Source organism: Palaemon carinicauda, chromosome 11 (genome assembly GCF_036898095.1).
Source record: "Palaemon carinicauda isolate YSFRI2023 chromosome 11, ASM3689809v2, whole genome shotgun sequence".
Lineage (NCBI taxonomy): Eukaryota > Metazoa > Arthropoda > Malacostraca > Decapoda > Palaemonidae > Palaemon > Palaemon carinicauda.
In genome coordinates, this window is record NC_090735.1 from 4,399,482 (window position 1) to 4,412,928 (window position 13,447).

Consider the following 13,447-nt stretch of genomic DNA (forward strand, 5'->3'; position numbering starts at 1 on the left):
ATTTGCTAAGATACCTGGACGATTGGCTACTCCTAGCCTCGTCTAGGGAACTAGCTCTGGATCATCTGAGAAGACTTCTGAGCCTTTGCAAGGACCTGGGGATCCTTGTAAACGCAGAGAAGTCTTGCTTGACTCCGACCCAAGTCTTAAACTATCTGGGTATGTCCATCAACACCGAGGTAGGGAGAGTGTTTCCGTCGGAAGACAGGCTGCGGAGACCGGACCAGTCCATCGCCTATCTCCTGTCTCCACTTCTGCCTTCAGCCAAGTCGTGGCAGTGTCTTTGGGCCATCTTTCCTCCCTGGAAAAACTAGTTCCAGGCAGAAGGTTGAGAATGAGAAGCCTCCAATGGCATCTGAAGACTCATTGGTCGCAAAACACAGATTCCCCAGTCTTGGCAGTGGAGATTCCAAATCTGGTGTTACAAGATCTTCATCGATGGTTGACCAGAGAGAACACCCAAAAGGGCATTCCCCTCCAAAGCCCCAGTCTGAAGTTAATACTCTTTTCGGACGTGTCGCTACGGGGATGGGGTTCCCACCTAGGCCCGAAATTAGCATCAGGAGTTTGGTCTCCGGTAGAGAAGTCTCTCCGCATAAATCATCTGAAATTATTAGCAGCTTGGAAAGGCCTAAAATTCTTTGTAGAAGATCTACAAGGATGAGAGGTGGTTCTGATGAGCGACAACTCCACAGCCGTCTCATACATCAGCAAGCAAGGGGGTACTCTGGCAAGAGACCTCTGTCTGCTGGCAGTCCAGATTTGCCAGTGGGCAGAAAGTCACAGCATTGCTCTCACAGCCAGGTTTATTCCGGGCCGGAGAAACATCGTGGCAGATCAACTGAGCAGGCATCACCAAGTGCTTAGTGGCGAATGGTCTTTGGATCCTCAAGTAGCGAAGACAGTAATAGCTTTGTGGGGTTTCCCCACAATAGACCTGTTCGCCACATTTCTGAATGCGAAATTTCCCCGCTACGGATCCCCAGTTCCAGACCATCAGGCAGCGATCCAGGACACCCTTCAACACTCCTGGGACAACCTGGATGCATATGCCTTTCCACCCTTTTGCCTGCTCAGAAGGGTGATCAACAAACTCAGGATCTCACGGAACTGCAAACTAACGCTAATAGCTCCGGCGTGGCCAAGCAGAGAGTGAGACGCAGACCTCCTTTCCCTGCTAGTTCAAGTGCCGAGGTTTCTACCTCCAGAACCCCGTCTGTTGACGCAGCCACACAGTGGTATCCCCCACGGGAGAATCCACTTCCTGAAGCTTCACACCTGGAGGCTGTCCAGTCTCTCCTCAGAAGCAGAGGCTTTTCAGGGAAGGTGGCTGAACACATGTCCAGGCACCTGCGCCAATCTTCCACAAACCTCTACCAAGCAAAATGGAGAGTGTTTGCAGCTTGGTGTAGAGGGCGAGACGTGTCTCCACTCAATCCCTCTCTTCCATTAGTGGCAGACTTCTTGGTGTACCTCAGAGAGGAGAAACTCCTATCAGTCTCGGCAATTAAGGGCTATCATTCAGCCTTAAGCCTCATCTGTAGACTGAGAGGAGTCGATCTTTCCACCTCAGAAGATATCACCTTGTTGATTCAAGGTTTTGAGAGATCTTGCCCCCCAGTGGAGATTAGACCACCACCTTGGGACTGTCCCTGTTCTTACGTTCCTTGAAGGGACCTCCCTATGAGCCCTTAAATAGGGCCTCTGACTACTTCCTAACCCTTAAGACCGTCTTCCTAGTAGCTCTGGCCTCGGCAAAAAGGGTTGGTGAACTTCGTGGTCTATCCTACGAAGTCGCCCATTCTAGAAGATGGGGGGAAGTCTCGCTCAACTTCGTGCCAGGCTTTGTGGCCAAAACTCAGAATCCTTCATCAGCCAATGAGAGGTTTAGAGAATTTCAATTTTCCAGCCTCAATAAGGTATACAGGATACTGACCAATTGCTACTGTGCCCAGTCAGGGCGCTAAGGAAATACCTGAAGCGCACCAGACCTTTCAGACCACGCCTCCGTCATCTCTTCCTCAGTACCAATAAGGTAAAGAAGAGAACCTCTTGCAATACCATCTCTTTCTGGCTCAAGAAAGTTATTGCGAGAGCCATTCACGGAGACCCAGAGGCAGCTCAACCCAAAGCCCATCAAGTTAGGGGAGTGGCTGCCTCTCTGGCATTTAAGAAGAATTTTTCAGTCTCCCAAGTCTTAAGAGCTGGAGTCTGGAAGCGCCAATCTACATTCACCTCTCACTATTTAACTGATGTGACACATAGGTCTCTAAACACCTTTTATATAGGGCCTATTGTGGCAGGGCAACAGGTGCTGTAACTACCTTTGCGCCCTTTCAGGGGACAGTAGCCATTGGTCGAGGATTCTGTGTTACACTAGGTTTTAGAAGAATATCCATCTATCTTCTGCTCCTTTCTTCTTCCTCCCATCTGGGTATCCTAATCTGTAACCAGTTTCAGCTGGACTCACCAATGGAAGTAAGGTATGAAACTCATCTGACTCCTCGCACAGGGTATAAGTTATACTCTTAGTCACGAGGATTCCCCTTTTCAAGGTCAGGGGTTTTCTATGTATGATAGGGTCCAAGTCATTGTTCCCGACCCACTTCATACTGAAACATTTGTTTCCACGTAATTACAAACCTTCAGTTGTGCTAAGATTTTGGGGATCTACAGAGAAAAGTTAATGGGAGATTTGTTCATCAATAGAGTCTAGTCTGAGGACTATCTTCCCTAGGAATAGGGAACCCTTCGTCCACCCTGACCTCAAGAATAAGTCTCCTATAGTAAAGAATGAGGGTTTGTATTTAGTGTAAGAACAAATGACAAACTTATAACAGAGTTTGTATTTTTCCTAACATACAAACCCGAATTCTTTACTCAAATCTTCCCTCCGTCACCGCCCCCTAAGATAGTCCTAGCTAGAATCCGATTGAAGGTATTCAGTAGCCACCGGCCGGCAGTCCCCCACCCCCAACAGGTGGATAACTACTGGCCTGGTCGTTAACGACCTTGTTAAGGTTTATCTGCCGTATTTTCCAGCTCGCGCTAGAATATCTCCTATAGTAAAGAATTCGGGTTTGTATGTTAGGAAAAATACAAACTTTGTTATAAGTTTGTCATTTTATGTCTATCAGTCTTATCAGTAATGTAGTAGCTGATGCATTATTAGACAGTACACTTACATGGGTCATAAATTTTAAACATTGCCCTAGGGCCATAGAATGCCTTATTTCTTAAACCCGTAGTATGATACTTATCAAATTATTAATAATTGTAATACTGTATTGCCATAAAATTCATAGAATTTTAGCATAAAAAATAACAGCATTTGTAAGTCTAATACTACTGTATGTTTAGGAATAGTTTAAAATTGGTAATATTAGTTGAAGGAGGAAATTTTTAGACAAAGGTTACATGATAAAGTTTTTGTAGTTCAGCTGTCAGTTGTACAGTATATACAAAATAAGGCAAATCTATACAGTTTGTAGATAAATTTCTTTTCAAATTTTGATACTGTAGCAGAAGTGAACAACCTTTCTAGATATATTTATTCAGTATTTCTCTTCTTACAATTTGAAATGGGAATAAATTAGATCTACCTCAAAGAAAATCTTGCAAGTGACTAGTAATTTTTAATTTTCAATATTAAACTTACCCGGTGATCATATAGCTGTCAGCTCTGCTGCCCGACAGAAAAAACCTAAGGACAAAATACGCCAGCGATCGCTGTACAGGTGGGGGTGTACATCAACAGCGCCATCTGTCGAGCAGGTACTCAAGTACTCCATGTCAACACAGAACCAATTTTCTCTCTGTCGTGCCACCGGCAAGACCTACTAAATACGCTGTTGTTTTCTGGATTGATTTTCACGTTATTTGGTGAAGTATTCATTTCTGGTTATTAGCTATCGCTGTGCAGAAGTTATCTTCAATACTTCCTTGCATTCTTTTATTGAATTTTGGATTATTTGTTGACGACTTGGATAGATTTTGAATTCCTCCTTTGACTAATTCAAGATGTCTGACCCTTCTCAAGTCCCCAAGTACAGGAAGTGTAGCGCTAGGGACTGTTCAAGGCGTCTTCCGAAGGCCTCTATCGATCCGCACACCATTTGTTCCAATTGTAGGGGTAAAGCCTGTCAATTGGAAGATCGATGTGAGGAATGCGTTGGGCTTTCGGAATTCGATTTTCAAGAATTCCTGAAATATGCACGTAGGCTAGAGAGGGATAGAGTCAGGAGGAGTTCGTCTCGCTCAGTTGATTTTTCCTCTCCCCATGCCCCACAACCTATTCCTTCCCCTGTAGTGGTTGCTCCCGACCCCCCTGCTAGCTCTCATCAACCTTCGATGGCAGATATGATGCGTGCCATCCAGGCTCTGGGTGAGAGAGTCGAGTCATTGGCGAATGACCGCAATCAACTCATGGCTGACGTCAGGGAGTTGAAAGGTAAAAGTGCAGTGGGAAGTGAAGTGAGTGTTAGTGCAGTGAAAAGTGTCAGTGTTACGCATGAGGGTGCGTCTGTTCGTGCCTGTCGTCCTCCCAGTCCGGGACCTCTTGCAAGCTCCCAAGCCCAGGGGAGAAGCAATGTCGTACGACCAAAGGGTTCGACAGGCTTTAATCAGCGGACAGACGTTCCCTCCGTGGTTTCGGACGTATCTTACCTAGATCGTCCCACCCACAAGAAGACGAGTGAGCCCGTTCATTCCTCGTCCGCGGAAGAGGTTTCACGCCAGAAACGATGGACCAAGGTCTCACGGCCTCTTAAACGCAAGGTCCCTTCCGAGCAAGTCCAACGGCCCAGGTGTAGCCACTGGGTCAGTTCGGACTCGCTGCAGTCCTCCGACGACTGCACACCTCCTAAGAGAGGCAAAGTGGTACCGCAACAGGAAGTAACTCCGTCTGTTGCCGCACCAGCTGCTGTAGACCGTAAGTGGTCTTTGCTACAGTCTATGCAGACTCAGTTAGCTTCCTTTATGCAGGAGTATCGTGCGGAGAAGGTTGACGCTGCACCCGTTAGCCTACAACCAACCACGGTTGTGCGCCCAGCAGACGCTGAGGCTGCCTGCTCCCACACTCCAGCTGTGAGAGCTCCACCACCCATGCGCAGTCGACCCTGCCAGACGCATGCTGACGTTCACCGACGCACGGAACCCTCCGTTGACGTTCGTGTGCTACCACAACAACAGGAGGGTGGAGTTAAGTTGCCGTGTTTTGACGCGGTGCGTCAGCCTCCGCAACCCACGGTGGTCTCCGCTATCCGACCACAGTCAGGAGTAGACGCTTTGCGTCCCCACTCAGCTATGGTTGTTGCCAGTTCTCAGACTGACCAACAGTTCCATGACGTTGGGTCCAGTGCAGCCACGCATGCACCCGTGCTGCCGGACTCAGCCGACCAGCTTTTACCTACTCCTTTGCCGTTTCCTCCTCAACATTCAGACGATGGACTCTCTGATGATGACGACGCTGCACATCTTGACGACCAACACTCGGACATCGACGAACCCAAGACCACGCCTCCCTCCTTAGACTTTAGGAAAGTGCTTGCGCTGTTCAAGGATTTATATCCGGATCAGTTTGTGTCTGCAGCACCACGCTCGCCTCCCTCTGAGTTCGCTTTAGGCATGCAGTCAGCAGCACCTGCCTTTACGAAGCTCGTACTCGCTCGCTCGTCCAAGAGAGCTTTAAGGGTACTGGGAGAGTGGTTGCAGTCCAAAAAGCAACTTGGGAAGACAACCTTCATGTTTCCCCCGGCCAAGCTTGCTTCCAGATCTAGCGTCTGGTATGCCACGGGAGAAGTTCTCGGCTTGGGAGTTCCTGCCTCTGCCCAGGGCGACTTCTCAAGTCTGGTAGACTCTCCCCGCAGGCTGGCTATGAGACGCTCCAAGATTTGCTGGACTCCTTCGGATATGGACCATCTTATGAAAGGAGTTTTCTGTGCATTCGAAGTCTTTAACTTCTTGGACTGGTGTTTGGGAGCGTTGAGCAGGAAGACTTCCCCTTCTGACAAGGAAACTTCCATGCTCATTATGTCCTGCATGGACAAAGCCATACGGGATGGTTCTAGTGAGCTTGCGGCTTCTTTCGTGTCCGGGGTCCTCAAGAAGCGGGATCACCTTTGCTCCTTCTTGTCAGCTGGAGTCACCCCATGTCAAAAGTCGGAACTTATGTTTGCTCCGCTCTCGAGGTGTCTCTTCCCTGATGAGTTGATCAAGGAGATTGCCGCCTCCTTGATCCAGAAAGACACTCATGACCTGGTGGCGTCATCCGCACGCAAAGCCACCCCTTTGCCCTCCGTGCCTAGACCCAGGATGGACACTCCTGCGTCAAGGTTCATTCCGCCCTTTCGTGGCAGAGCCTCCAGCAGAGGAGGTGCTCGTGCCGAAAGTCAACGTGGGAGCAAGAAGAAGGGTTCCAAGTCCTCTAGAGGCAGAGTCTGACTGCCACCTTCTTCAGACAGCAGTGGGAGCCAGGCTCAAGAACTACTGGCAGGCCTGGGAGAACAGGGGCGCAGACGCACAGTCTGTGAAGCTGCTCAGAGAGGGGTACAGGATTCCATTCTTGTGCAAGCCCCCTCTAGCAACAACTCCCATCGACCTCTCTCCCAGGTACAGAGAGGAGGACAAGAGACTAGCTTTACAGCAAGAGGTGTCTCTCTTACTTCAAAAGGGAGCGGTAGTCATAGTCCGGGACCATCAATCCCCGGGCTTCTACAACCGTCTCTTCTTAGTGGCGAAGAAGACAGGAGGGTGGAGACCGGTGCTAGACGTCAGTGCTCTGAATGTCTTTGTCACAAAGCAGACGTTCACCATGGAGACGACAAAGTCGGTTCTAGCATCGGTCAGGAAGGAAGACTGGATGGTCTCGTTAGACCTAAAGGACGCTTACTTTCACGTCCCCATCCACCCAGATTCCCAACCTTTTCTAAGGTTCGTTTTCGGGAAGGTTGTATACCAGTTCCAAGCCCTGTGCTTTGGCCTAAGCACGGCTCCTCTTGTTTTTACCAAACTGATGAGGAATATTGCCAAATTCCTGCATTTAGCAGACATCAGAGCCTCCCTCTATTTGGACGACTGGCGAAAGGACAAGACGCTAGAAGCGGTCTCGGTTCCTATTTCCGAGAAGATGAAGTCTTCACTGACTTGGTGGAAGAACAACATTCTCCTCAGGTAGGGTCTGCCACTGGCTGTTCAGACCCCCGACCACCTTCTCTTCTCGGACGCACCGGACACGGGCTGGGGTGCGACATTGGACGGTCGGGAATGGTCGGGCACGTGGAATACGGATCAAAGAACGTTGCACATCAACTGCAAGGAGCTACTGGCAGTTCATCTGGCCTTGAGAAGCTTCAAGTCCCTCCTTCTAGGCAAGGTGGTGGAGGTGAACTCCGACAACACCACAGCCTTGGCGTACATCTCCAAGCAAGGAGGGACTCATTCGATGACGTTGTACGAGATCGCAAGGGACCTCCTCACCTGGTCAAGAGATCGAAACATATCCCTAGTAACGAGGTTCATTCAAGGCGACATGAATGTCATGGCAGACCGCCTCAGCCGGAAGGGTCAAATCATCCCAACAGAGTGGACCCTTCACAAGAATGTATGCAACAGACTATGGGCCTTGTGGGGTCAGCCTACCATAGATCTGTTCGCAACCTCGATGACCAAGAGGCTCCCAATTTATTGCTCACCGATTCCGGACCCGGCAGCAGTTCACATAGATGCCTTTCTTCTGGATTGGTCCCATCTAGACCTTTATGCGTTCCCCCCGTTCAAGATTGTCAACAGAGTACTGCAGAAGTTCGCCTCTCACGAAGGGACAAGGTTGACGTTGGTTGCTCCCCTCTGGCCCGCGAGAGAATGGTTCACCGAGGTACTGCAATGGCTAGTAGACGTTCCCAGAACACTTCCTCTAAGAGTGGACCTTCTGCGTCAGCCGCATGTAAAGAAGGTACACCCAAGCCTCCACGCTCTTCGTCTGACTGCCTTCAGACTATCGAAAGACTCTCGAGAGCTAGAGGCTTTTCGAAGGAGGCAGCCAGAGCGATTGCTAGAGCAAGGAGGACATCCACTCTCAAAGTCTACCAGTCGAAGTGGGAAGTCTTCCGAAGCTGGTGCAAGTCGAGATCAGTATCCTCAACCAGTACCTCTGTAACTCAGATAGCTGACTTCCTTTTATACCTAAGGAAGGAAAGATCCCTTTCAGCTCCCACGATCAAGGGTTACAGAAGCATGTTGGCAGCAGTCTTCCGTCACAGAGGCTTAGATCTTTCCAACAACAAAGATCTACAGGACCTCCCTAAGTCTTTTGAGACCTCAAAGGAGCATCGGTTGGCCACACCAGGTTGGAACTTAGACGTGGTACTAAGATTCCTTATGTCAGCAAGGTTCGAACCACTTCAATCAGCCTCTTTTAAAGATCTCACTTTGAAGACTCTTTTCCTCGTCTGCTTAGCTACAGCTAAAAGAGTCAGTGAGATACACGCCTTCAGCAGGAACATTGGATTTACATCTGAAACGGCTACATGTTCCTTACAGCTTGGTTTTTTAGCCAAAAACGAACTTCCTTCTCGTCCTTGGCCCAAATCGTTCGATATTCCAAGCCTTGCTAATTTGGTTGGAAATGAACAAGAAAGAGTACTATGCCCTGTAAGAGCTCTTAAGTACTATTTGAGACGTACTAAACCATTACGTGGACAGTCAGAAGCTTTATGGTGCGCCATTAAGAAACCTTCTTTACCTATGTCGAAGAATGCAGTTTCTTATTATATCAGACTTTTGATTCGAGAAGCTCATTCCCATCTGAATGAGGAGGACCATGCTTTGCTGAAGGTAAGGACACATGAAGTTAGAGCTGTCGCAACTTCAGTGGCCTTCAAACAAAACAGATCTCTGCAGAGTGTAATGGATGCAACCTATTGGAGAAGCAAGTCAGTGTTCGCATCATTTTACCTTAAAGATGTCCAGTCTCTTTACGAGCACTGCTACACCCTGGGACCATTCGTAGCAGCGAGTGCAGTAGTGGGTGAGGGCTCAACCACTACATTCCCATAATCCCATAACCTTTTTAATCTTTCTCTTGAAATGTTTTTTATTGTTGTTTTTTGGGTTGTCCGGAAGGCTAAGAAGCCTTTCGCATCCTGGTTGATTTGGCGGGTGGTCAAATTCTTTCTTGAGAAGCGCCTAGATTAGAGGTTTTGATGAGGTCCTTTAGTATGGGTTGCAACCCTTCATACTTCAGCTCCTAGGAGTCGCTCAGCATCCTATGAGGATCGCGAGGCTCAGTAAGGAAGACGTACTTAAAAAGGCAGAGTAATTGTTCAAGTCGACTTCCTTACCAGGTACTTATTAATTTTATGTTTGTTATTTTGAATAACTGCTAAAATGAAATACAAAATACTTAGCTCTTAATGTTAACATATATGCTGGTCTCTACCCACCCCCCTGGGTGTGAATCAGCTATATGATCACCGGGTAAGTTTAATATTGAAAAATGTTATTTTCATTAGTAAAATAAATTTTTGAATATACTTACCCGGTGATCATAAATTAAAGGACCCACCCTTCCTCCCCAATAGAGACCCAGTGGACCGAGGAGAAAATTGGTTCTGTGTTGACATGGAGTACTTGAGTACCTGCTCGACAGATGGCGCTGTTGATGTACACCCCCACCTGTATAGCGATCGCTGGCGTATTTTGTCCTTAGGTTTTTTCTGTCAGGCAGCAGAGCTGACAGCTATATGATCACCGGGTAAGTATATTCAAAAATTTATTTTACTAATGAAAATAACATGTTTCAAAGTTTTTATAAATGTACATGAAGGTTACATAAACAAATCAGTTTTAATATTGAAATTCAACATTTCTATAACTTAGATCTTTTGTATATGAAACATATTACTAACTCACATTAGTCAATTTGAAAAAAAAAGAATAATAGAAGATATAATAATTCACTAATTGATACTGTATTGAGAAGTCTTAAGTTAACTTATATTCTAAATATTTCTCCTTGAAATACTCCTTTAAATTTCCAGATAATTTTGGCCCTACCAATAGATACCCTAATAAGGGATTTTGACGAAGGGAAAATCTATTTCTGGGCGAGGGACCTGTGTTGCCCAGTGAAGTGCTCCTTATAGCACCATTTCTAAGGTATAAATAATGCTAAATATACCAGAGAAAAAAGTTGCATGGAATGCCAGGCATATACCCAGCTCGCTCACCCTTATAGGGTGTCGGTGTAGTAAGTTTCCATCTGAGAACACTTTCAAAAAACCCCATGAATCAGATCTGTTTTGTTGGAATCAAATTTTGTTTATATAAAATCTAAATTATTCATTTAGATCACTTTTTAAAATATATTTATGAATTGAATTCATTGAATGCATATATGCTTGTTTCTATTGGTTTTCATGAAAAAATAGACTTGAAAAGTGAAATAGTTTTTTTTGCTATAATCTCATCTAATAGCAGTTTTTATATGTTACTGTATTATATATTTCAGTTTCCCAATTAAAATCATCTTAATTGTCATAAATTGTAAGTGGAGTAATTCATGAAACATTTTTTTCAGGATACATTTGGCCGTTTGCTTGAGATTAACAAATGACCGATGGCAGATATAATGGTGATGTCCATTAATCACAAGAAAACTTCTGCTCTACAGTGCAAGTAGAATTTTTCTACAGTGCAAGAGGAATTTAAGATCTGTGACATCATAAAAAAAAATACAGTACATGCCATGGTTTTAGGTGTGAGGAGATTTGATAAGTCAAAATTCTTGTGTAGATCTGTTCACAGGGAGACACTTAAGTATCTTGATATTTCCTTATTAATATCTTAAAGTTAGCTGTTAGAATTCAACTGCAAAACTAATATTTCTCTCTTAAATCCTAAAATCTGTTGCTGTCTATGCCATATAGTTTTCTTTTTATATCATGCTAAGTAACTTTTAACTATTGTAAATACTACTGTCAGTTTTTAATTTGAAAATTTCAACAAAGAACAAAGCGTAAAATTAAGTTATACATTATTTGCAACTTGAACTATCACTGAATCACCACTTCATTAACTTTGATCACCATCTCAGACTTTTGCTATCTTTTGCCTTACTAGATTTACTAGAAGCCTTAATATTAAGTTTCACTCTCTCTAATGTATTGTCATCAATTGAAAAATTTACTTATAATATTTATTTTATTTATATGAGGGATAAGAATGTTAGTAATGTCTTGTTTTATCAAGACTATACAACAAGGTTACATGCTTTTCAGTTGCGTTACATTTAATTCTAATTTGACTAGATCACAGTGTTTGTATGTTTGCGATTCTTCTAAGCACATTTGGGATGATGTTTTTATCCTACTTGAGTTTGTACATCTGGAGAATTGATAGCTTTAATTTCCTGATTACACTGTAGTGGGATTCTTGTCAGTGTCTTCTTCAAGGTGGGAGTCTCCAACTGTTAGATCATAATTCTTCCCTTCTGTTAATTGACTGGTCTGTACATATTGGGGTAAATTATGATAAGTAATTGTTAGGAACTGATTACAAATGAAGGTCTGCCCAGAAAGTTTTTCTCTCGGATAATCTGTGGTTGGATACTTTAACAAAAGTCTTCTAAAGTCTCTCTTCATGGATCTAGTCAAAGGCTGATGTTTTATCATTGGTAGTTGATGGTTTTGATGTGTTGGAAATGCTAGCAGTTTTAAGGAGTTAAGGCGTTCTACAAAATTCAAAGGTTACTTAGCTTGACATTTTATTCCTAGTCTACTCATGAAGCATGATGATATAGTCTAAGATTTGTTTCTCTTTTCATGGTAGGTTTACTGCGTTTTTTATTATATTGAAAATACGGATCTCATTCGTAGATGTAATGATGATTTCACAGCTTAATTTACTCTAGATGTCAGGTTTTTTTAAGGTTTCCTGTTTGTCTCCTTTTCAAGAAATAGTTAAACTAATTTTGCTCCAATGGTTACTGAAGGAAAGTATTGAAACAGAATTTGAATTTAGAATTTTTCAATATTAAACTTAGCCGGTGATCATATAAGCTGTCAGCTCTGCTGCCCGACAGAAAAACCTAAGGACAAAATACGCCAGCGATCGCTATACAGGTGGGGGTGTACATCAACAGCGCCATCTGTCGAGCAGGTACTCAAGTACTCCATGTAAACACAGAACCAATTTTCTCTCTGTCGTGCCACTGGCAAGACCTACTAAATACAGGGGGTCCTCGGGTTACGACGCTGATCCGTTCTTAAGACGCGGTGTAACCCGAATTTCCGTGTAAGTCGGAACACCATAAATATACGTACTGTACTGTACTGTAAAGTATTACTGTATACTGTACTATAATAAAATGTATCAAATGACATAAAAACAATATTAGAAAAAGAGAAAACAATTCCTTACCACATAAATTAAAGTAAATATCAATAAAAAAAGAAAACAATTCCTTACCACATGAATTAAAGTAAATATCAATAAAAAAAGAAAACAATTCCTTACCACATGAATTAAAGTAAATATCAATAAAAAAAAAGAAAACAATTCCTTACCACATGAATTAAAGTAAATATCAATAAAAAAAGAAAACAATTCCTTACCACATGAATTAAAGTAAATATCAATAAAAAAAAAGAAAACAATTCCTTACCACATGAATTAAAGTAAATATCAATGAAAAAAGAAAACAATTCCTTACCACATGAATTAAAGTAAATATCAATAAAAAAAAAGAAAACAATTCCTTACCACATGAATTAAAGTAAATATCAATAAAAAAAAAAAGAGAACAATTCCTTACCTTATTCCTATGGTTGGCTTGCACACTGGAAGGGATGTTGCAAGGGACGGAGAGACTGGTTTATTGTGGAGAGGAAGGTGCAGAAGATGCTGGAGAAACTGGGGCAGGTGAATCAGGATTCTCTGGAAGTGAGACAGAAGATGCTGGAGAAGCTGGGGCAGGCGAGTCTGGAGGTGAAGAGCCTACAAGAGGTGGTGGAGAAGCTGGAGAAGCAGAGGCAGCTGAGGTTGATGGCAGAGGCTCTGTAGCAATAGAGGCAGCTGAGGTTGATGGTAGAGGCTCTGTTGCAGGCAAATCTGGAGTAGTAGAGGCAGCTGATGTAGAGGGTGCAGTTCTCTCTACTTTCTTAAAATACCGCTCCAGGTTAGACTGGACAGAGAGGATCCTCTTCTCATCCAAAATCTCCTTATAACACTGCAGTAAGTCCATGACACCTCTGGAAACCCTGGTGAACCTGTCCATGTTGGGATCTTGAGCCTCGAAAGTTGCCAATGCTTGTTGTATCTCGGCAAAACCTTTTGACAAGCCCTGCCTTGTGAAAGCCTTAGGGTCTGGGGTGGGGGCTTCTTCCTCTTCCTCTATGATCTGCTTCTCCAGTTGTATCAAGTCCCCAGCAGATAACTCCTCTCCATGAGA